The following is a 23,955-nucleotide window of genomic DNA, read 5'->3' on the forward strand; positions in this document are numbered from 1 at the left end:
TCCTATTTTCCCATGTTCATCATTTTACTAAATTTTCATAGATTTTTCCCTGTTCAGATAACCAAAGTAGACTTTCACACTTCCATTTTTAAAACGTACCTAATGCAATCCAGAGTGCCACAAATTCATAGGTTATTCAAATGAAAAAGGTAACATCTACACTATAATAATGTAACAAAAAAGATATGAGCCACTCTCATGGAATTTATGGGTTCCCTCCCACCTAGCGCCTTAGTTACAGTCATGGTACAACATCTTTCTTCTTTTAATGTCAAGGCGGATACTCAAACCTCTCATCTTTCACTGTCTTATTTTCATCATCCACCACAGATACTACTTGGAGCTCCGTGGTTTGCTTCTTTGACTTGCAAATTTTTAATGAGACCTCATCTTCTTGCACTTGAAATTTCATCTCCCCCAACTCTAGATTGACAATGGCTCTCCCGATGGCCATGAAAGGACAACCAAGGATGATAGAAACCTCTTGGTCTATCTTACAATCCAATAAAATGAAATCTGCCGAAAGAATGAATTTGTAAACCTTTACGGCGACATCAAACAATATACCCACCGGCCTTTTTATGGTCTGGTCCACCATCAAAAGTTGCATCGAGGTTTGTGTAGGAGTGTCCAAGCTAAGTTTCTTATAGATTACATACAGTATTAGGTTGATGTTTGCACCAAGGTCACAAAGAGATTTTGCAAACTCATAAATCCCAATAGTGCAAGGGATAGTGAATGCTCCGAGGTCATTTTTCTTTAATGAAACTTTGCTATTCATGATAGCACTACACTAATGAGTAACTTCAATAGTATCACCCTCAACAAGCTTCTTCTTGGACATTAACTTAGCATATCCCAGAATATCTTATATTTCCTCGAGTAGTGGGATATTTATTAAGAGGTTGCAAAGTGTTTTCATAAATTATCTCAATTTGTCACTCTCTTCCATTTTTCACAACTATTGAGGGAACAAAGGAAGAACATAGATGGTTAGCTTTGCTTTCCCTTGTCTTTTTTCTACTTCGACCATTTATTCATCGTTTTCATCTATCTCTTTCTTATCATTTGCTTTTATTCTTTGAGGTGTCACCTACTTTGCCTTGGCCTATGGAATATTTTCACTCATATCTCCTCTAAGGGGCTCTTCAAGTGCTTTGCCACTTCTAGTGACAATTTCTAGGTCTTATGCTTCATTCTTTGGGTTAGCAAGTGTGTCACTGTAATGTCGACCTCTAGCCCTTGCATTTTATTCCATGGAGATTTGTCTGACTTGGGCCTCCAATTTTTTGATGGAGGCGGAGTGAGACACCACCATTTGGGAGAGTACAAATAAGTCACCCCTCAACTTATAGACCATTTTTTCTGTACTTTCAACACTACTCAAGATTCATGCTAAAATATTTTTGGTCTTGAACTTGTCGCGGTCAATGACATATGACTCTTTGGCTTTAGCCCTATCATGAGGACGAATGAAACGGTCATAGTCACATTCCCAATCTCTAATCTCTATCTTGGTCACGATCCATCCAACCTTAGTTCCTACTTATCCTTGGATAGGTGGGGGAAACCCCCCGAGTAGTTTGCCAAGTACCGAATTTCTTTATCCAACTTTTTTGACTCATTATCATCTTCATAAGTCTTTGATTTTATGGCATTTACCGCTTTCACGGGTACACCCATAACATGATTCGTTGAAAGCTCAAGTTGGGTCATCATCTTGGCCATGTTCACCTCCTTTCCTCTTCTCATTTACTTTGCTCATTAGTCACCATAGAGGTAGTATAAGAAGTCTTAAGAGCATCAGAATCATGGATTTTCCAACCCCAATTTTGTTTGGATACTTCATAAATCAAATAGAAAGTCGCAAGATGATGCAATTTCACAATAGAGCCACCCTCCGTAATATCCACTATAATTTTGTTCAATGGGTCATGAACACTATAAAAATTTTTAAGGAGCATCGTGTCTAGGACCTCATGAGTTGGGCATTGGGCTAGCTTTCTATTAAGCCTATCCCACACTTTAAACAATGGTTCTCCATTGAATTAACGGAAGTGTACTATCTCATCCTACTTTTGAATCATTCTCGATGGTGGGAAGTATCTTTCAAAGAACACATTGGTGAGTTTCTCCCAAGATGTGATTGAGCTAGGTGGAAGTGAGCGGATCCATAAAACGGACTTACCCATTAATGATAATGGGAAGAGTTAAAGTTGGATGGATTCTTTTGTAATATACTATAACACCCCGGATCTGGTACTCAGAATGCTACACAGTGCTCATGACCCCGAAGGACCACAAGCTAACCCATGACTGATATTTGTGGTTGTATACTACATAATATACTGTATGATTGTGGAAACATAAACTAAAAGGCCATAAGGTTCAAGACTATAACATAACAGATAAACATATAACATTTGAATAGGGTATGAAATACCCAAAACATAACTAAAATAACATGATAGTATGAACATGATAGTCTGGAAAGCCTCTAACTACCTGAACTGTCTGAATGAGGAGTTGATGGGACATGTCCCCAAATAACTCTAACTAATAAATTACTTAATGAGATAATAAATAAATGATCATGCATTCGAGCGATGAGGACTCACTGCTAACTCTGACTGTTGAGACTAGAATTCTACTGATGCTCTGGAGCTCGTGCTTCTGAACCTATGGTATAAGACACCATAGCGCAAATGCGTCAGTACTTTGAATGTACTAGTATGCATGGAAGGTAGGCTGAATGCATGGGAATCATATGCCTGAACAATACTGGCTAACTGGCTAATATAAATGTGAGAATACATGCATGAATATGTAGTAACTATATCTGAGATCTTGATAACATGAATTTACCGATAACTAACATGACTGATAACTGAATTCTGATGACTGATATAACTAATGACATGAGTGACTGTACTTGATAGTCCTCAATCTGATAGAACTAGCTGAGTTCTGTACTATGTCTGAGTTGACTGTATCTGACAGTCCTGAATTCTGTAGAAATATCTAAGTTCTATTACTAAGACTGAATGATTGTATCTGACAGTCCTGATTCTGTAACTGAAATTGTGGGAAGTAGTTATCTGACCGACATGCACCTAATACGGTATTATAGTTGAGTTGGGGTCCAATCTATAACCCCAATTGGAAGGGTGTCAATACCGCGCCACTGGTAAGGACAACCTGTGAGTGACCCTCATATGATAGTGTCCCTAAAAGAGAATGGTGGGGCCCTCATCTGACAGTGCTTATCCACCTCATCAACCCTCATCTAGCAGTGTTGACTACATAGTTCTAGAATGCAAGGATGACTTCTAAGAATCACTCCCTCATCTGACAGTGTGTCTTCCCATTCGTGGGTTCACTCGGTGCTAATTTCTACTCCCATCTGAATAGACACTAAACATGGATTACTGAACTAAACTAGACTGAATTACTCAGTTTTGTTGACTGATGGAATAGTACTGAGATTACTATATTACTGAGTTTTCCTGAGTCACATGACTAAATGAGTTCTATGGATTATGGCTTGACTGAGGATATTGTGAAAACATGACACTAAAGCTAGGCACACAACTATTTTTTTTTGGTACAAGTACCCCCTGACTCGATGGAAGGAAACTGACAAGGCATGACATTCTTGAATACATGACTAACATCAACAATAAATAATCCATTGACTAAGACATTTCCTCAAAAACTTGACATACACAACTTATACATTAATGGGGATTTCATTATATCATACTAGTATGGAATTTTTCCTTCACATAGGCATTAATCAAATATGTGGGGAGCATGCTTTGGTTATACAATCATCAACACATGCAATAATCAAGGATACATCAATCAACTTATAAATTGAAGGAAGTTTATCATGATTATTATGCAAATCATCAAATAATAGGGTCAATCATTGGAATATGTAATTTAAAACATGAATTAAAACCACACAACATCATGAACATGAATTTTAATTCAATTTGAATTATGCACATTCACAAATACCCAAATCTTGATTTTGAAAAGAGATTCTTGAACTTCATGGGTGAGAGAGACCTATGAATCAACACATGACATACCTTAGTTCTTGATTTAGCGAAGATTGATGGATAGACTTTCTTGAAATTGAAACCCTAGCTTGTTCTTGAGAGGAAATTGAGAAAAACTAGTATATTTCGGGTTCTAAATAGCTGAATCTTGTGTTAAAGGGCTTAAATATGGGTGAGAAATTGACCTTTTTAACCCTTGACGTTTCTTTTAATTTTAGTGAAATTTTCCCAAATTGCACCCCTGGCACAATACAGCGCTATCACGCCGTGTCACGGGAATTTGACTACTGGTAAATTGAGGGATGGCACAACGCGGAGCCACCGCATTGCCACATCATTTGTGACCTGGAAGTTATGCGTGATGTGCCACTATTGCGGACCCCTAATGAAAGTTGACAATCGCCATTTACTTCTACGGCGCAGTGTGCCACTGACTAATATGGCGTTGTTTTATGATAGGAACTTGAAATAGTCATAACTTCTTACCCGATTATCAGATTTAGGAAAATTTTATATCGATGCAAAGGTTACTGAATAAATATCATTCAATTTAGAAGCTAACACAAGATGAATGAAACTGACTAAGAGAGGAGAAATGATAAGCTGAAGTACACACTAAATATGAACAATGAAACATGACTGAGATAACTGACATTTCAGAGATGCCTTCTCAGCATGCATATCTAATGCATGATTTCATGACTGAGCTAATACATGAATACATAAACTGAGAGTACTGATAAGCTGATAACACATATCTGATGCTTGAATACATGAAGAAACTAATTACATGACTGAGATTTTTAATAACTGAGGCTTCTCACAATGAGAATGCATGTCTGGTGCGTGAATACATGACTAATATGGTGCATGAACATATAATTGAATATGCAATGGTACTTAGTACCTAGTTTAAAAATAAAATCCTAAGCATGAGGCTGATATAAAGTTGTAACTGAAATCTAGACATGAAAACTGAAAAGCTTAAGGAGAAATGTTACCTTGATCTAGATCTGAGTTAGGGGAGAAAAGGTGAGGATAAATGGTACGCATGTCTACTTCTGATTCCCAAGTAGCTCCCTCAATGGACTGATTCTACCAATGAACTTTGACAAGAGGGACTTCTTTGTTCCTCAGTCTATAAGTCTTATAATCTAGAATTTCGACTGGTATCTCTTCATAAGAGAGGCTATTCTAAATATCTATGCTCTGAATAAGGACTACAACTGCTGGGTGACCTATGCACTTCTTGAGTAAATAGACATGGAAGTCTGGATGAACTGAGGATAGATTTGAAGACAATTCGACCTCATAAGCTACCTTGCCGAAGCGACTGAGAAATTTGAAGGGACCAATATATCGGGGATTGAGATTTCCCTTTTTGCCAAACCTCTTTACCCCCTTCATGGGATAGATATTTAGATAGACATAGTAACCAATCTCGAACTTGAGATCCTTTCTACGCACATCTGCATAAGACTTCTATCTGCTCTGAGCAGCTCGGAGTCTTTCTCTGATCAACTAGTCTTTCTCTAAGGCATCAAATAATAAGTCGGCTATATAACTAATGCCTTACTAACTTAAAACCAACTGATTGGGGATCTGCACCTCCTAGCATAGAGATCTTCAAATAGAGCCATCTGAATACTGGAACGATAGCTATTGTTGTATGCAAACTCAATCAAAGGCAAGTGGTCATCCCAACTACCCTTGAAAACAATTGCATATGCCTTTAGAATATCTTCTAGGGTTTGAATAGTCCTTTCTACTTAACTATCTGTTTGATAATGAAAGGTTGTACTGTGATGAATTTGGGTACCAAGACCCTTTTGGAATGCTTTCCAGCAATGAGAGGTAAACTGGGTACCTCTATCTGAGATAATAAATAATGGAACACTGTGTAATCTAACCAACTCCCTGCTGTAGAGTTTGGCATAATCCTTTCCTGAATAAGACGTATGAACTGAGAGGAAATGAGTTGACTTGGTCATCCTACCTACAATGACTCAGACTGAATCATGCTGACGATAAGTTTGAGGCAAACCCATCATGATGTCCATATTCACTTCTTCCCACTTCCAAGAAGGAATAGTGAACTCCTGCATTGGTCCACTAGGCTTATGAGGCTCTATCTTAACCTGCTGACATGTAGAGCACTTATCCAAAAACTCTGCAATATCCCTCTTCATCCCACTCCACCAATAGATCTCCCACAAGTCGAGGTACATCTTTGTAGCCCCTGGATGAATAGAGTAGTGCGCACCATACGCTTCTGCAAGAATTTGCTGCCTTAAGTCATCTACAGCTGGAACATACAGATGACCCTGACAACGCAGAACACCATCTCCCCCTTAGGAGAAAACCTCCACTTTTTGTTCTTTAACTGACTCTTTCAACTTGACTAAACTGGGATCTCTATCTTTCTTTTCTTTAACCTTAGAAACTACAGATGATTTTGAACTACTATGAACCCATATATCACCCTCCTCTGTATCGTATAAGCGAATGCCTAGTCTGGCAAGCTGATGGACTTCTGGATCTAAATTCTTCTTATTGTCCTCAAAATGAGCAACACTACCCATAGACAGTCTACTGAGAGCGTCGGCCACAATACTGGCCTTACCCAGATAATAAAGGACACTCATGTCATAATTTTTCAAGAGCTCTAACCACCTTCTCTAACAAAGATTGAGATCTTTCTGAGAAAAGACATACTGAAGGCTCTTATGATCTGTGAACACATCTACATAATGTAACGATCCAAAACTACCCCCTAGTCATTACATGGTGCTCATTAACCTGAAGGACCACAAGCTAACCCTTTCCATATATCTGTACCATGAAAACTGTATAATATCTGAAAACAAATGCGAAAAAATAGGCAGAAACAAGCCATAAGGTTAACACATCAATACTCAAAACTGAAAACTGAATATTAATAAATCCATCTGAAAAGCCTCTAACTATCTGAACTGTGTAGTTGATGGGACATGTCCCCAACTAACTTCGTCAACTAAAAATAAACAAGTTCTAATACAATAATTATACAAGGATCATCCTCGAATAAAGAGGACTCACTTCTACATCTACTGCTGCTGACTAGGACTGAACTGCTGAGGAACTTTGGATCACCTGCCTCTGTTTCCAAAAGCCGTGAATTTAAATAAAAAACATCTCCTCGATAAGCTTCACAACTGAGCGGTCTTCGTAATAGAAGAGACATTTGGCGATAAGCTTGCGCTTGTTTGGAGAGATCAACATAAATGATTAAAGTGTGTCGTTCATGATACATAAAATATTCAGCCAGACCTGCTCCTGTATAAGGAGCAAGGTATTGTAATGTAGCAGGGGAATCCACCATTTTGGCTACCACAATAGTGTATTTCATCGCTCTCTTTTCCTGTAAAGTCGCTACTACCTGGGCCACAGAAGACGCTTTTTGCCCAATAGCTACATAAACACATATTATATTTTGACCTTGTTGATTGAGAATGGTGTCTATGGCTACTGCTGATTTATCGATCTGTCTGTCCCCAATAATTAATTCTCATTGACCATGTCCTATAGGGATCATCGAATCAACAGCAATAAGCCCGATTTGAAGAGGCTCATATACAGAACGATGTGAAATAATACCCGGGGCGGCAGATTCAATTAATCAAAATTCAGAAACTAAAATTTCACCTCTACCATCAATAGGTTTAGCCAGGGCATTTACAACTATGGTTTCAAATAAAACACCATAGCTCAAATGCGTCAGTATGGGAATGTACCGAGTATGCATATAAGGTAAGGCTAAATGCAAGGGCTTATGCATGAACAGTTACATGACTGAATAATCATGATAGTACCGAACGAGAACATATACAGAAATCCACAAACCATAATCATAATCATCACAACCCTAGATACTTAAACTCGAATACCACTTTACTGTCATCTGAACTCACTACTAACACTGAGATACTGAATCATCTGATACTAATAATTGATTAACTGAATATACTCACATAAATGATTGAATTCTGAGCTCACTGCTCTTGACTGATAGAATTGGAGATCAACCTCTCTCCAATCGATGACTTCAAAATCTATTATCAATGATAAGAAAATGATCACGTCCGAATCTAACAACAAGAATACTCAACAGAATCTGAGACTGAGATCAAGCCTATCTATTGGGAGATCTCTGGATCTGATAACAAGAATACTCAACAGGATCTGAGACTGAGATCAAGCCTATCTATTGGGAGATATCTGGATCTGATAACAAAAATACTCAACAGAATTTGAGACTGAGATCAAGCCTATCTATCGAGAGATATCTGGATCTGATAACAAGAATACTCAATAGAATTTGAGACTTAGATCAAGCCTATCTATTGGGAGATCTCTGGATCTGATAACAAGAATACTCAATAGAATCTGAGACTGAGATCAATCCTATCTATCAGGAGATCTATGGATCTAATAGGAAATAACTATATATAAAACCAAGCCTATTTGATGGATGGTCATGGATCAATGGAACTATTTGAGATCCTCACTGAGATAGACAACTGTATTTTACATTCCTGATTTCTGAAGATTGATAGTAAAATTGCAATTGTGGGAAGTAGTTACTTAATCGACATACCCCCAACCTCTCATAGGTAGGGTCCAACCTGCAACCCCAGCTGGAAAGGTGTCAATACTGTGCCACGGGTAAAGACCTCTCTGGTCAAGTTTCTCTAATGGATGACCCTTGCAGAATGTCAGCCTAAGGCAATATAATAGTCAAACCTCTCTAACGGTGACAACCTCTACTGATGGAGACTCCTGCATCCTACGCTGGCTACGTAGTTTTATAGTTCAGGGATTGGTCCTAATGACTCGGCCTCTCTCTGATGGGGAGCCGCGATCCCTTTCCTTTCTTGGTGCTAGCTGCTACTCCCAACTTAAAGACACTGAACTAAATTTCTCAACTAAACGTAAACTGATCTAAATTTGATACAGATCATGTTTCTCAAATGATCTGACTGAGTTAAGATGAGTTCACAAGGTTCTATATCTGACGAAATACTACTGAATCATGGTATCTAACTGGCGATACAGAGTTTGAATAGATTACTCAATCACTACCAAGGCTAGAAATGAACACTTGAATACTACAAGATCTGAGCTGAGTACAACATTGAGGCTAGATTACTAGCAGTATGAGGATTACAAAGATTACTGAGATTTCTTAAGTTCTATATCTATCTGAGGATATAGAGTTCTATAATTCACTAAGTTCTCAGAATCATGGCCCGAATAAGATTATCGTGAAAACTGACACAGGCTCTACGCAGCAGCTAAATTGTTGGGTATAAATACCCCAGGACTCGATAACTTAAAAGTAAAATATAACTATTCTTGACTAGTCATAACCACCATCATTTATTCATCATCATAATCACTAAGGCATCATTTCAAGCATTTTAGGAATCATAAGCATCTATTCACCACCACAATCACTAAGGCATCATTTGAAGTATTTAGGAATCGCAACCATATATTCACCATCACAATCACTAAGGCATCACTTCAAGCAGTTGGGAATCATAGACATATAATAGCGTAGGGGAAACATGCTATTATATCATACTCTATTCAACAAGGTCTTGCATCAAGTACTTCGCATGTATATCAGTATTGGCATGTATTGGATAGCACATGATTGGGGAAACTTCATACTATCATGTAACAATTTACTCGTCAAGCACTTGGCATGTATTAAAGGCTTAACATGTATCAAAGAGCACGTAATTGGAGAATTTACTACTATTATGTCTCAACTTGTTCACTAAGGCCTTTCAACAAAAACTAGGCATGCATGGGTCTACACCTAATTGAGGATTCTATGTTATCATAGCACAATTTATTCACTAAGGCATTCATCAAACACTAGGCATGCATACGTTGCACCTAATTTGGGGATTTCATGCTATCATACCATAATTCATATATTAAGGCACAATCTTGAAAGCCTTGTAAACAAACATAAATCACAACTCAATGATAGAAGGAATATCTATTTCAACTCACATAAATCATGAAAACCCATAAACACAATATCTTTGAATTTTAGAAAAGGGTTCTTGAGCTTCTTGGATGAAAGGGACCCAAGAATCAACATCTACATACCTTAGGGAAACTCTTTTCTTAAAAGTTCTTGGAGAGATTCTTGATTCCTCTTGATTTCTCTTGATCTCTATTGATTTTGCTTGAAGAAGAAATAAGGGTTTTGATTTTGTAAAACCCTAATTCTGATGTTGAAGATAGAAAATAAGTTGGAGCCTTTTATTGAGTATATATAGGGGCTGAAGAAGAGTGGGAAAAGATAAAAAATCCCTTGGAATTAAATTGAAAAATCCCAATTTTACATGAAGGGACGACTTGCCATAATCATGCCAGCTCGCTAGAAATCGAACAATTGAAAAACTGCATGACGGCGCGATGCGATGGCAATCGGGTTGCCACCTTCATTGCTAACTGGAAAGGCACCGCGACGTGGTGAAATCGCGTTGGTGCACTAGAAATTGACAACTCTAAATATAAGCCTTGGCGTGATGCACCATAATCATGGAGGCTCATTGGATTTTAATGATTGCTATTTTTAATGGCTCGGCGATATGCTAAAGTGCCAGGTGGCACACTATCTCACTAAAATAGCTCTAACTCTTTGCCCGAGTATTGAATTTGGGCAAATTTATGAAAGAAAGCTTATTCAATGCTCTACATGAAAAAAATTTGATATTACAGGAATTATACACGATTCAAAGTATTTCACACTCGGTAAGAGACCTCTTAAACTTTTGGGACCAGATTTTTGCTTCACTGAACATGCTCTAAGGCTCAGACTAGGAGAGAATTTTATGGGGTATTACATTATCTTCCCCTTGGAAACATTCATCCTCGAATGTCGATTGATAAGCAAAGAATACTAATCCATTGAACTTACTCAAGGAACAAGAACATCTCAAGACATTACTACACAAATCGAACAACCAACATACTGAGTTCTCATACTGGACATACATATCTGATGCATGGAATACTCGACTGAATCTACTTATAGCTGAATTCTCATAGCACACATACATATCTGATGCATGGACTCATAACTGGGTTGATCTCATGAATGCATAACTAAACACACTAACAAGCTGAACTCTTCCCACTAAACATGCATATCTAATGCATGAATTCCTGACTGAACTGACTCTCGAAAGCATGATTGGCAATACAATGATAACTGATGTTAACCTTGTATGAAGAGTTTGAATATGCAATTGAATGAGTATAAGGACATACAAATATTGTAGAACCATGGGGTATCTCCCCCTTGGGACTCTATGTCCATCTAAACACAATTCGTTGAAATACTGGGGTGGTACATGGGGCCCCTACGAACTGGGTCATAATTGACCGGCTGAAATCTGAAAGTCATGCATGACTCATGCTAACATATAAGACCAAAATGGAAAAAAGGATCAAACAATGCATATCACAAAGATGAAGGACTTATAACATACCCAAGTCTATTTCGGGGAATCCTTCCCGATCAAGGAGAGCCTGAAGTGCACAGAGTCTACCCATCTGAGCTAGCACTCTACATTCTCGCATTCTATGGCCTAGCTCACCACACCCAAAGCAGACATCACTACCATCTCTACACATACCTTAGTGGCTCTTGCCACACTCTTCACAAAGTAGATAGTTACGAACACCACTAGTACTACTCTGGGCTTTGCAGCTTGGCACTTCACCAAAACTGACACCCCCAAACACAGGTTCAGGTACAAGTTACGAACACCACTAGTACTACTCTGGGCTTTGCAGCTTGGCACTTCACCAAAACTGACACCCCCAAACACAGGTTTAGGCACACTAGTTGAGGATGGAAATGGGACAGGAAATATCCCAATATGCTTGGAACGGCTACAACCCTGTGACCCTGTTTGAGAGAAACCACGACTACCTGTCCTGGCCCTCTTGCTCACTCTTTCTTTTTCCTTCATCTTATCTGCCTTAATCTGATGTGTATATATCTTCAACCTAGAAAGATCCATATCTCTATGAAGTATAGCAGCCCTATACTCTTTCAACACTAACCTGGATACACCAGTCACAAACTTACATGTACTCACTCTGGGGTCAGCTATGAAGTTCGAAGCATACTTAGCTAACTAGCTGAACTTAAGACAATACTCTTTCACTATCATAGAACCTTGCCTTATGTTCATGAACTCTTCTACCTTAGCCTCTCTCAGCTCTAGTGGGAAAAAACTATCTATAATGGCACCCTAAAACTCTAGCCAAGTCACGAGAGCTCCATCTTCCTCTCTACCCTCCTTCGACATCACTACCCAATCATGAGAAATATTCTTTAGCCAATAGGATGCTAACTCAACACTCTCCTCCTAAAAATAAGAATAATCTGGGTAATCTTCCTTGCCTCCCCTAGATAAAGCTATGGGTCCTCACCCACTACAGTTGGGGTCCAATCTGTAACCCTAATTAGAAAAGTCTCAATACCATGCCACTAGTCAGGATAAGCTGTGAGTAACCCTCATCTGATACTGTCCCCAAAAGAGAATGGTGGAACCCTCATCTGACAGTGCTTATCCACCTCATCAACCCTCATCTGACAGTGCTGATGTCTCAACCTATGCTGGCTACATAGTTCTAGAATACAAGGATGACTTCTAAGAATCACACCCTCATCTGAAAGTCTGTGTTCCCATCCTTGGGTTCACTCGGTGTTATTTTTTACTCCCATCTGAATAGACACTAAACATGGATTACTGAACTGAACTGGACTAAATTACTGAGTTCCATTGACTGACGGAATAATACTAAGATCACTGTATTACTGAGTTTTCCTGAGTCACATAACTAATTGATTCTATAGATCATGGCTTGGCTGAGGATATCGCAAAAACATGACACTAAAGCTAGGCACACAACTATTATTTTTGGATACAAGTACCCCTAGGACTCGATGGAAGGAAACTGATAAGGCATGATATTATTGAATACATGACTAACATCAACAATATATAATCCATTCACTAAGATATTTCATCAAACACTTGACATACATAACTTATACATGCATGAGGATTTCATAATATCATACTAGTATGGCATTTTTCCTTTACATAGGCATTTAATCAAACATATGAGGAGCATGCTTTGGTTATCAATCATCAACACATGTAATAATCAAGGATGCATCAATCAGCTTGTAAATTGAAGGGGGTTTATCATAGTTATTATGGAAATCATCACATACTAGGGTTAATAATTGGAATATGTAATTTAAAACATGAATCAAAACTACACAACATCATGAACATGAATTTCAATTCAATTGGAATCATGAACATTCACAAATACCCATATCTTGATTTTGAAAAGAGATTCTTGAGCTTCATGGGTGAGAGAGACCCATGAATCAACAAATGACATACCTTAGTTATTGATTTAGCAAAGATTGATGTATAGACTTTCTTGAAATTGAATCCCCAATTGAAACCCTAGCTTGGTCTTGAGAGAAAATTTAGAGAAACTAGTATATTTTGGGTTCCAAATAGCTGAATTTCGTGTTAAAGGGCTTAAATAGGTGTGGGAAATTGACCCTTTTAACCCTGGATGCATCTTTTAATTTTAGTAAAATTTTCCCGAATTGGACCCCTAGCACGACGCGGCGCTATCGCGCTGTGTGACTGGAATTTGACAACTGTGAAATTGAGGAATGGCACGATGTAGAGCCAACGCGTTGCCAATTAATTTGTAAACTAAAAGTTTGGCGTAATTTGCCACTATCACAGAGCCCTACTGGAATTTGACAATTGCCATTTTCTCCTGTGGTGTGATGCACCACTGACTAATAGAACGCTGTTTTATGACAGGAACTTGAAATAGGTATAACTTCTTACCCGGTTATCAGATTTAGGAAAATTTTATATCGATGGAAAGCTAATTGAATTTCCCACATGACAAAAAGTAAAAATCTTGAAAATTCCTCATGGAATAAACATCTTTAATTTAGAAGCTAACACTTGACATTTTGGGGATAAAAAATTTAATTAGGAAACTTCAGGGTATTACATATACGCTATGTTAAATGGCGCAAAAATATCCACAATATTTTTCAAATGAAAATGTGGGTCCTCATATTCTTGACCCAATATAATCCTTTCATTTGCAACATATATAGCATAATGGTAGTCACATGAAATATACTATTTCTGTTGGTTGGTGGGATGTGGATAGCGGTTGTTTTCCCTGCTTTATTTAATTGGCCCTCATCGTCTAGTAGGGCATCAAAGTGGCCAAAATTACTTGCATTATCGCTCATCCCTCTGTTCACACTTTGATTGCCTACAAAATAGTAAAAAATAACAAATAAAGTAAATTACCGCACTCCGGGTATTACCAAGTAAGAATAGCACCACACGAGTGAAATCTATATTTCACTCCCCAGCAATGATGTCATTTTAATTATGCTCAACTCACTCCCATTATTTTGGGGTGAGGCAGTCGTTGTCGAGTAACATAATGTAGATTGGGGTAGAATCTCAAGGAGTGAATTCTCTATACTTCCAACCTATGGGTGCTCAAGTTACTATAAGGTTACCTAAAATTCTAACGGAAACAACATATATAAGTAAATGGGGGGATTTGATTTATCTAAAAATTCTTCTCACAAACTTCAACATGTGCCAGGTAAATACTATCTTTCGTTTGAATTCAAGATTTTGAGAAATATTGGTGTTATGTCTCCTTAGAAGTGAAAAATATGAGAGAATATTGGTTTATCATGGGATTTATTTTTTAATTAATGGATAGGATAGGTCGAAGATTATTAGGGTTAATCTTTTGACAAAACCCCAACAATTTCACCCATTAGCCTTTTCGAGCACTTAATAAGTGTAAAGTTTATATTGCCACCCTAAACCTCAACCAGGCATCCCTATTTCTAATATGATGCTCTTGACATGATTTACACTCCCTAAACAACTATTTCTAAGATTGCAAAGAATAGTAAACCATATTCTTCATTGTTCACCATTGCTTTGTCCCCCGATAAACCTCTTTCGAGGATGTTATGGGTTCCTAATATTAACCTAAATTCCTCTTTCAAGAATGAAAAAGGGTTTCTAGAGCCTGTATCTTACACCCATAAAATCCATTTGGATATTTGGAGTTTTCACCCATCAATTCCTAATGCATAAGCTCAAGCAATGGTGAAATCCATACTCAACAACTAAAATCCATGCAAACACAATAATATCTGCACACAATCACACTCTAGTTTAACAAAATCCCAAGACTAAATTATTTAACTATTCATGAAGAAAGTAAAGAGAGATATACCATGTGGGTCAACCAAAGCATTCATTCTTCAACAAGAAACTATGAAATTTGAGCCTCCAAGGTTGAATACACACTTTCCCAATTAGGGTTTCAATCTTTGAATTTAAAATTATATTATGATTAAGCAATATCCAAAGAATAAAAGGTGTTTGCTTATATATGATTTGGGATTCATCCATAACATTTTACAATTTTCCCTTGGGCCAGTTCCCACTGATCTGCGATCGCATATGTTTGACTGCGACCGTAGCTATACGACCGCAGTTATGTTCTGCGACTGCTCTTTACTAACCACCTGGACCAACTTCAACCAAGTTCTGAGGATCACGGTCATGGTAACTAAGGCCGACTGCTTTAGGTTTCTAGCTGCATTTCTTTTTCTTCTATTTGCTTTCTTTTTAGCTCCATTCTATATATTCTCACCTTATTTACTTTATATCTGCAAAATGTGGGTGTTGGTGCACTTAAATACGGATAATACCTTATTTTCTAATACAAAACATGGTAGTGTGTGTTTATAATTGTACAAAGGAGTGGGAGGATTACTATTCATCAATGTAATGAATCATCTCCTTTGGCTACTCAAACTTCTCCAAGGCTAACATTCTTTCACATTTTAATCTCCTCTGTGCTTCCCATGTAATCATTCACATGATATTTATCCACCATGAATTGGACATTGCCATCACGCTGAAATCGATTGAACTATATGGAAATACTCTTACCTTAGTGAATGGTCCAGACAACCTAGACTTTAACTTGTTAGGGAACAAGTAATGTGAGGAATAATATAACAAAACCAAATCACTAGGTTGGAATTCCCTCATCTCAATTCTCTTGTCATGGTACAATTTCATATTCTCCTTCTACAAGGTTTACCTCTCATAAGCATGGAAGGGAAATTCGCCCATCTTATTCATCTGGTCCAATCTCAAGTGTGCAGCATCACTCCTTTCATAATTTAGCCTCTTCAAATCCCATAGGTCTTTATTCTCAAGTCCAACCGACAAGTGGCGGGCCTTGTCATACAAAAGATTATAAATAAATGCACCAATGGGGATCTTATAAGTTATCTTGTAGGCCTATAGTGTATTATCTAACTTTCTTGAACAATAAGTCCTATTAGCACGCACAGTTTTTCCCAAAATGGACGTAATCTCTCAGTTGGAAACCTCAACTTTCCTACTTATCTAATGATGGTAAGGCGTGGCCACCTTATGCCTCACACCATATATCTTAAGTAAGGCTTTGAATTGATGATTGTAAAAATAAGACCCACCATCATTGATAATATCTTGTGGAGTACCAAATCAAGAGAAAATATTATTCTTCAAGAACATTGTGATACTTCAACCTTTATTGTTGGGAAACATATTTGATTCAAATACTTGGACTCATAGTCGACTGCCACCAAGGTGTACTTTATCACATACGAACTCATAAATGGGCTCATAAAGTCAATACCCTATAAGTCAAATAGTTCAAGCTCAAGGATAGTTGTCATAGGGAGCTCATGCTTTTACGACACCGATCTTTAGCATTGGTTACATGACCATGAATAATCATGTGTATCCTTATAGGTAGTTGGCCAATCATAATCATATTGAAGAATTTTATAGGAGGGAGTGTACCTATATAGTAACCCTAACTGGAGAGGAATGGGATGCTTCAAAAATACTCATCTACTTGAGTTTTGGAATACACCTCCAAATCACATAATCAACACACACACAAAATAAGTATGTCTCATCCCAAAAGAACTTTTGTACCTCATGGATAAATTATTTTCATTTCTGAAATGACATGTCTTCTAGGATGAGGTCAGTTTCCAAATAATTGGCAAAGTCTACAAACCAAGGGATTATGCCTTGTGAGTCTAACAAGATGTGTTCATCTAGAAAAGTATCATCAAATTATGTCTTGTAATGCTGATAAGTTGTGTTCATTTGGAAAAGTATTATTAGCCTCAAGTTCATCCCCTAGTTTAAGCATTGCCACCTCTTCTAGGCAAGATAGATATTTAGCAATCTAATTTTTGATAACTTTCCATTCCTTAACCTTAAAATAATGTTCTTACAGTAATAGTACCTATTAGACAATCCTCGATTTAGCATCTTTCTTTGTCATAAGGTACCTAATACCAATATGATCAGTGTGCACAATGACTTTGGAACCTATCTAATAGGATCAAAATATTTCAAAAGGAAAAACCACGACAAGTAATTCTTATTTAGTAATCATGTTATTTTTCTGTGCAGAGTTGTTTGCTTTGCTGCCATAGTAAATAGGATAAGTATCCTTGAGCATCTTTGTCCTAGAATTTCTCCTTGGTCAAAACCATTAGTCCCTCACACCATTTCGAATAGTAAGATCCAATCTAGAGACGTTATGATAAGAGTTGATATCAATCCCTCTTTAAGGAACATAAAAGACTTGAGACATGCATTATCGAACAAAAACTTCACCTCTTTCTCTAATAACTTATAGAATAAATTTGTAATTTTAGAGAAGTCTATGATGAGTCGCCTATAAAAACCTACCTGATAAGAAACTCTGAATACCAGTCTCAAAAATTGGTGGGGGAAATTTTCCAATCACCTCAGTTTTAACCCTATCGACCTCTATATCTTTCTTAGAAATTTTTTTCCCACAAAATATCCCTTCATTAATCATGAATCGACACATCTCCCAATTTAGCACCAAATTACACTCTTCACATATTTGTGGTGCGTTGGCCAAGTAAGGAAAATAATCATTAAATGAATCCCCTAAAATAGAGAAATCATCCATGAAGACCTCAATAGTATACACTACCATATTATTAAAAATAGAATCATGCAACATTGAATGGTGGAGGGAGCATTACAAAGATCGAAGGGCATCCTCTTAAATGCAACTGTACCGCATGGACAAATAAAAGTTATTTTCTCTTTGTCCTTGAGAGCAATGGAAATCTGATTATACCCAAAATAACCACCAAGAAAATAATACCATTCACTACCAACAAGATAATTTAATATTAGGTCCATGTGTGGCATAGAAAAGTGACCTTTCTGAGTCTAAGTGTTCAACTTCTAAGAATCAATAAAAACTCACCATCTCGTGACTGGTCTCATGGTAACTAACTAATTTTCCTTATTGGTGACCACAGTGATCCTACCCTCCTTTGAGACTTACTAAACCGAGCCCAGCCATTTGTTGTCTGCAAGAGGGTAAACTATACCTGTATTTAACCAATTTATGATCTCCTTCTTTACCACATCTTGTATAAGTGGATTTATTCGAATGGATTCTTAATTCTAGGCACATATTCCAATCAAGATGAATATTTTTAGGCAAACTCTGGGTGGAATTCCGATTATATCAGTAATAGGCAAGCTTATAGACCTTTTAAACATCTACTCTATCAATATCAAGGCCTAAACCAATGATTCTAACAGATATGCTATATTAATAACTGGCAAGGTATTATTGGCCCTTAAGAATGTATAACACAAATGAGATATGAGGGCCTTTAATTCAAAAATTGGTGGATCCTTAATTGGTGGTCTAGTTGGTGGTGTTGCTCTATTTTTTAGGAAAAGACCCAACTTCTTTGGAATATAAGAATATGAATCTCTACTAATAAGTGCACTTACCATCTCTCATATTGATCAACACAATCTCTATATAAATTTATGATCATGACTGGCAGTGCCTCAACACCAAGCCTCTTTTTAATTGGTACAACCGAAGCATTTTTATCTATGATTTATGTCACACTCTATCCACATATCTTTTTGGTGATACCTATTTTTTTTTTGCTTCATAAACTAACACATATTGAGTGTAACCTACTCATCATTAAGTTTGAATTTTATCCATCCCATCTCGGTGTCATCTTACGCCCTACCTATGTATAGTAAAAGCCTTCCAAATAATATAGGGACCTTAATATCACCCACAAAATAAAGAATCACAAAATCAACTGGGAATATAAGATATGCCACCTTTACCAATGCGCCATACAAGATACCGATCAACTTTTCATAGTGCAATCCTCCATCAAAAGTCTCATAGAGGTCCTCTTAGGCAACCCCAATCCCAACTACTTATAGACTACTAGAGACATCAAGTTAAGAAAGCTCCAAGATTACACAATGCTCATGTAAAATTGAATGATCCAGTAGTATAAGGAATTATGTAAGATCCAAGTTCCTCCTTTATTTCAACTAAAGATCGTAAGGCAATAGCACTGTAGTGGTGAATATTATCTGTGGGCTCAAAACTTACCATCTGCTACTTGGTCATCAAATCCTTATTACCTTTCCCTTTACTGTAACCAACTCTTTTCTTAATAATTATAGTCTTCTGAGATTCCTTCTCATTTGTGACTTATTTTTCAATTTTAGTTTTGTCCACACCATCAACATCCATAATATCATTCCTCACATTATCAATCATAGGTGTTAGTTGATCAAAAGTTTCCTTACCACTTCTAGTAGTGATAGCTAGGTAGCGACTGTTGTTAAATAAATTCTGAATGGTACTGCTACAAAATATTCCTGGTAAATACTAATTCAATATGGTAGATATCTACCCAAACTGCTAGTCAAGATGCTTAATTTTGGTTCTATTTCTAGCTTAACCTACAAATATGCATCTTAGTTTTCTTAAGACAACTCTCTTGGCTCTCTGAACCTTAACAAGCTTTCCAAGAAATGTTTCCATTCTCAAACTTCCTAACTCAGCATCACGGTTCCCCAGTGGAATATAAATGTTACTCTTATCCTTATAATTATCTTTCATACTTGAGTCATCGTCATGTTCTCTACTTTTTTCCTTATACATATCTATGTTGTAGTTATGACCTTGATTCCCTTAGCTCAAGTTCCAGTTATCTTGATTAGACCCTTGGACCTTAGCTCAAAAACCTGTCATCTCTCCATCAAAATACTTTGTTTCTTTCTCTAAATCAGATGCATTATGTCTAGAAGCCTTACCTTGAGTATCCATTCTATTTACCTTTTCTGCTCTTATTACTACAAACTACTTTATAAGAAGGACAATCTCAATTCTCGTTTGTATTACCTATTGATCTACTATCTCATCCAATGCTCTTTGCTCACTGGAAGTAGCAATATCATAAGTATTGACTAATTTATCTCTGTCTCTAGTATGCCATCCTCGGATGGTTAAGTAATTAGGTCTATAATTTTCAAGGACTTACCCAAACGAAGAATCATTAAAGATCTACCATTAATAGTGTTAATTACAGCCATGGAATTTGTATTCAAGGTTCTATGAAACATCTCAAGAAAGATTTGCGTCGTGATTCTGTGATTTAGAAAATCCATCAACTTATTTTTGAACCTCAACCATGTCTCACATAGTTCTTTTGAATAAAATTGTATGAAATTATAGATCTCATTCTTTAATTGCATCATTCAATAGGGTATAAATAATCAATCCAAGAAATGCACCCTCAAATTATTTCATGTGGTAATAGACCCATGAGGTAGCTCTTCTAACCATAATGTCGCTTCTTTTATAAGAGAAAATAGGAACAACCTCAGTCGTATAACATCCTGACTCACCCCAGGAAGATTCTATGAAGTGAAAATCCCTATAAAGTTCAAAAGGTGCATGTTTTCATCATCAGTAGGCAAACCAGAAAGAACTTCCTTCAAATTTATCAATTGGATTACTACGCTCGTAATGTTAAATTTCGTCCCCTGGGGAAATTCAGGAGGAATGATTGAACCTATCTCAATTTAATTAATAGACACAAATCCTCATTTAGATCATCATATACTGACAAGTACTACTGAACGTGTTGTTGAAATCTATTTCTTCTAATTCTATCTTTGTTAGGTGTTGCTCGATGATCTTTACCCTTCTTTCTATCCCTTTCCTCTATAGTTGCATAATGAGTAGCTGTTCGATTGGTATTTTCTCGGTTACTAACTGAGAAGTGACTTGATCTATAGCTTCTTGAGCACCATGTTAAGGTAGCTGATTAAATCTTGTTAGGTCATCATGAACCGTTTTACAAAGGACTTCTCGATTATTAGCTTCTCACTTTATCTTATGATTTTGTCATAAGGTCCAATCAATCTTTAGATCAAAATAAATTAGTTGATTACCTTGAATGTGATTACTAACCATACCCCAGCATGTGCCATAGATATATTAGAAAACCAAAAATCAAAAACTTTAACCAACTCAATTAATCAATTTGTAGTTATATTCCCCATTAATATCAAAAAAATTTGATATCGCCCAAAAATTCCTCCATAAAAGTGTAAAGTAGCTGCTGAATCAAATATAGAACACGACCAGGTTAATGTTAAACCCATGACGAATAGGCTAAAAATCTATCAAAAGCTTACCAAGGCAAATAGAAATTGCATAAATAAAAAAATAGGGGGTGGGGCTTGTAATAATTAGAGTAGCAGTAATAAATGTTGGGCAGTTAGGGTTGTAATCATTATAATACAAGCACTTGGATTGTGTTATCCCTAGTTTCATAACTCTACAGTCTATTCATCCTTGTCAAACTATCTCGATAAATTGCATGAAAAATTTTACAAGTTATGTATCACCTAACCGTCTCTCAACATTAGCTTGGGTAAAGTTCACTTTTATCCTCTCATTCTCAGTTTATTTCATGAGTAACAATTGTTTTATGATCTCGTATTAACCATCTCTTTTCTGTCTCAAGTTAACTAGATGAAGATTGATAGCTTTAAATTACTGTTGTTATCTCATTTCTCTTATGTCTACCTCTCCATCAAGCAAGAATCAAATACATGTGAGTTACTAACGTGTGCACCCATTAAAAAAAATCAATATGAAGGAATTCCTAATACATAGAAGAACACCAATCTAGAATGACTTCGCACTTTAACCTACTTTTTTAATTCATTAGGGTTGCCACAACCTTAGTTATGGGGTTAAACTACTCATGGTTGAAAAATCAAACAAGGGTTTCACAGATTAAAGAATAATGTTAAACATATAGAAAATAAGAATGAAAACTCAAAATTTCAAATCAATTATTAACCCTAAAAACCAATAACAAAATTGTATCTCCGAACTAAAAATAATTTAAAAAGTATATACAGTACGTAAACTAATAATAAAACATGAAAGGAGAATTTATAATAACATCACACTTTTCATAAACAAAATAGGACTACACAGGTTTGTAGTGACGATGCCTTAAGCAATGAGTCATTTGGACTAACGATGACTCATTGTTAGCCTTCTAATCCATTTGTCGTCTAGGTTTTTTATTGCTTGTGATGACTCGTCAAGTAACTATACGAGTTGTTTCCCAACTCATTCTATCTCTAGAAAAATCTTACAAGTTTTAGTACTTTTCTCTATATCATCATAACAAGTGTCACGATGATTCATAGTCTTACCCTACAATTGGTCACCAGCCTCCATCACTACTACTATTTTTTTTTAGAAACAAACCTTACCCGCGACACTCACCTCTGGTGGCGGTCAGGGGTTTATCCATACATCCCCAATCCTTATCATAAATAAAATAAATAAAAGTACAAGGAGGGGGAAATAGACCTTACCTCCAACCTATGGTGGTTCAAAGTCAACTAACCAACTAAGGTCAGTCAACTCATTCCTGATACTATAAATGAAACCTAGATCTAAGAACCTAGAAGAGAGGACTCCTCTGAGTATAATATAATCTAGTAAAACATAAATAAGGGAGACTTGCCCCTTACAAGGTAAGAAGAAAATCAAAACAAAACTTAATATCTTCATGAAAGCTATAAGCTAATAAGAATAGTGTAGATTAAGATGATGAGATGGGATAAGAAAAACAAGTGAGTACCTGTGCAAGAAGATCCAACCTAAGTGAATCTAAGGAGGATGCTTTATGTGTTTCATCTTCTTTCATCTGAAATTAATCATTCCCACCTCATCCAGCATATAATAACCTCTAATATCATGTGGTAACTGATGATAAGTATAATACTACTTTGTACTATCAATCATATGGCTATGGTTGGAAAGCGTATTTGCTGGATAGTTTTCTTCTCTATAGACATGCTTACAATAAAAACAATCCAATAATTTTGTCAAATCCCATAACTCGGTGATGTAATGAATAAGGTTCCAAGAAGGTGAAATAACCTATTTGAGATACTTAACAAGCAACTCCGAATCAACTTCAAGAATAACCCTACTATAATCATGCTGAATACACCAAGTAATACCAAATGTAGCCACTTGCACTTCTGCCTGATTATTGGAACCAATTCTATGAGGAGACGCAAAAGCATATATTAACTTACCTGTGTGATCTCTGATGATGCCACCAGCTCCTATCTTTTTTGGATTATCAGTAGCACTACCATCCATATTAAGCTTAACCAAAGTAGAAGGAAGTTTCATCCATTTAACTTGTATCATCCTTATTTCATGTTGACAACTCTCGATTATCACTACTAAGTCCTTCTAGCTATTAGGC

The 23,955-nt window shown here is 36.7% G+C and overlaps 1 pseudogene; it reads right to left on the minus strand.

Annotated features, from left to right (window-relative positions):
- Positions 1 to 271: 271 nt before the first annotated feature.
- Positions 272 to 23,879, minus strand: LOC107865268 (annotated as a pseudogene).
- Between the last annotated feature and the right edge of the window lie 76 nt (positions 23,880 to 23,955).

This window comes from Capsicum annuum, chromosome 3, assembly GCF_002878395.1.
Source record: "Capsicum annuum cultivar UCD-10X-F1 chromosome 3, UCD10Xv1.1, whole genome shotgun sequence".
NCBI lineage: Eukaryota > Viridiplantae > Streptophyta > Magnoliopsida > Solanales > Solanaceae > Capsicum > Capsicum annuum.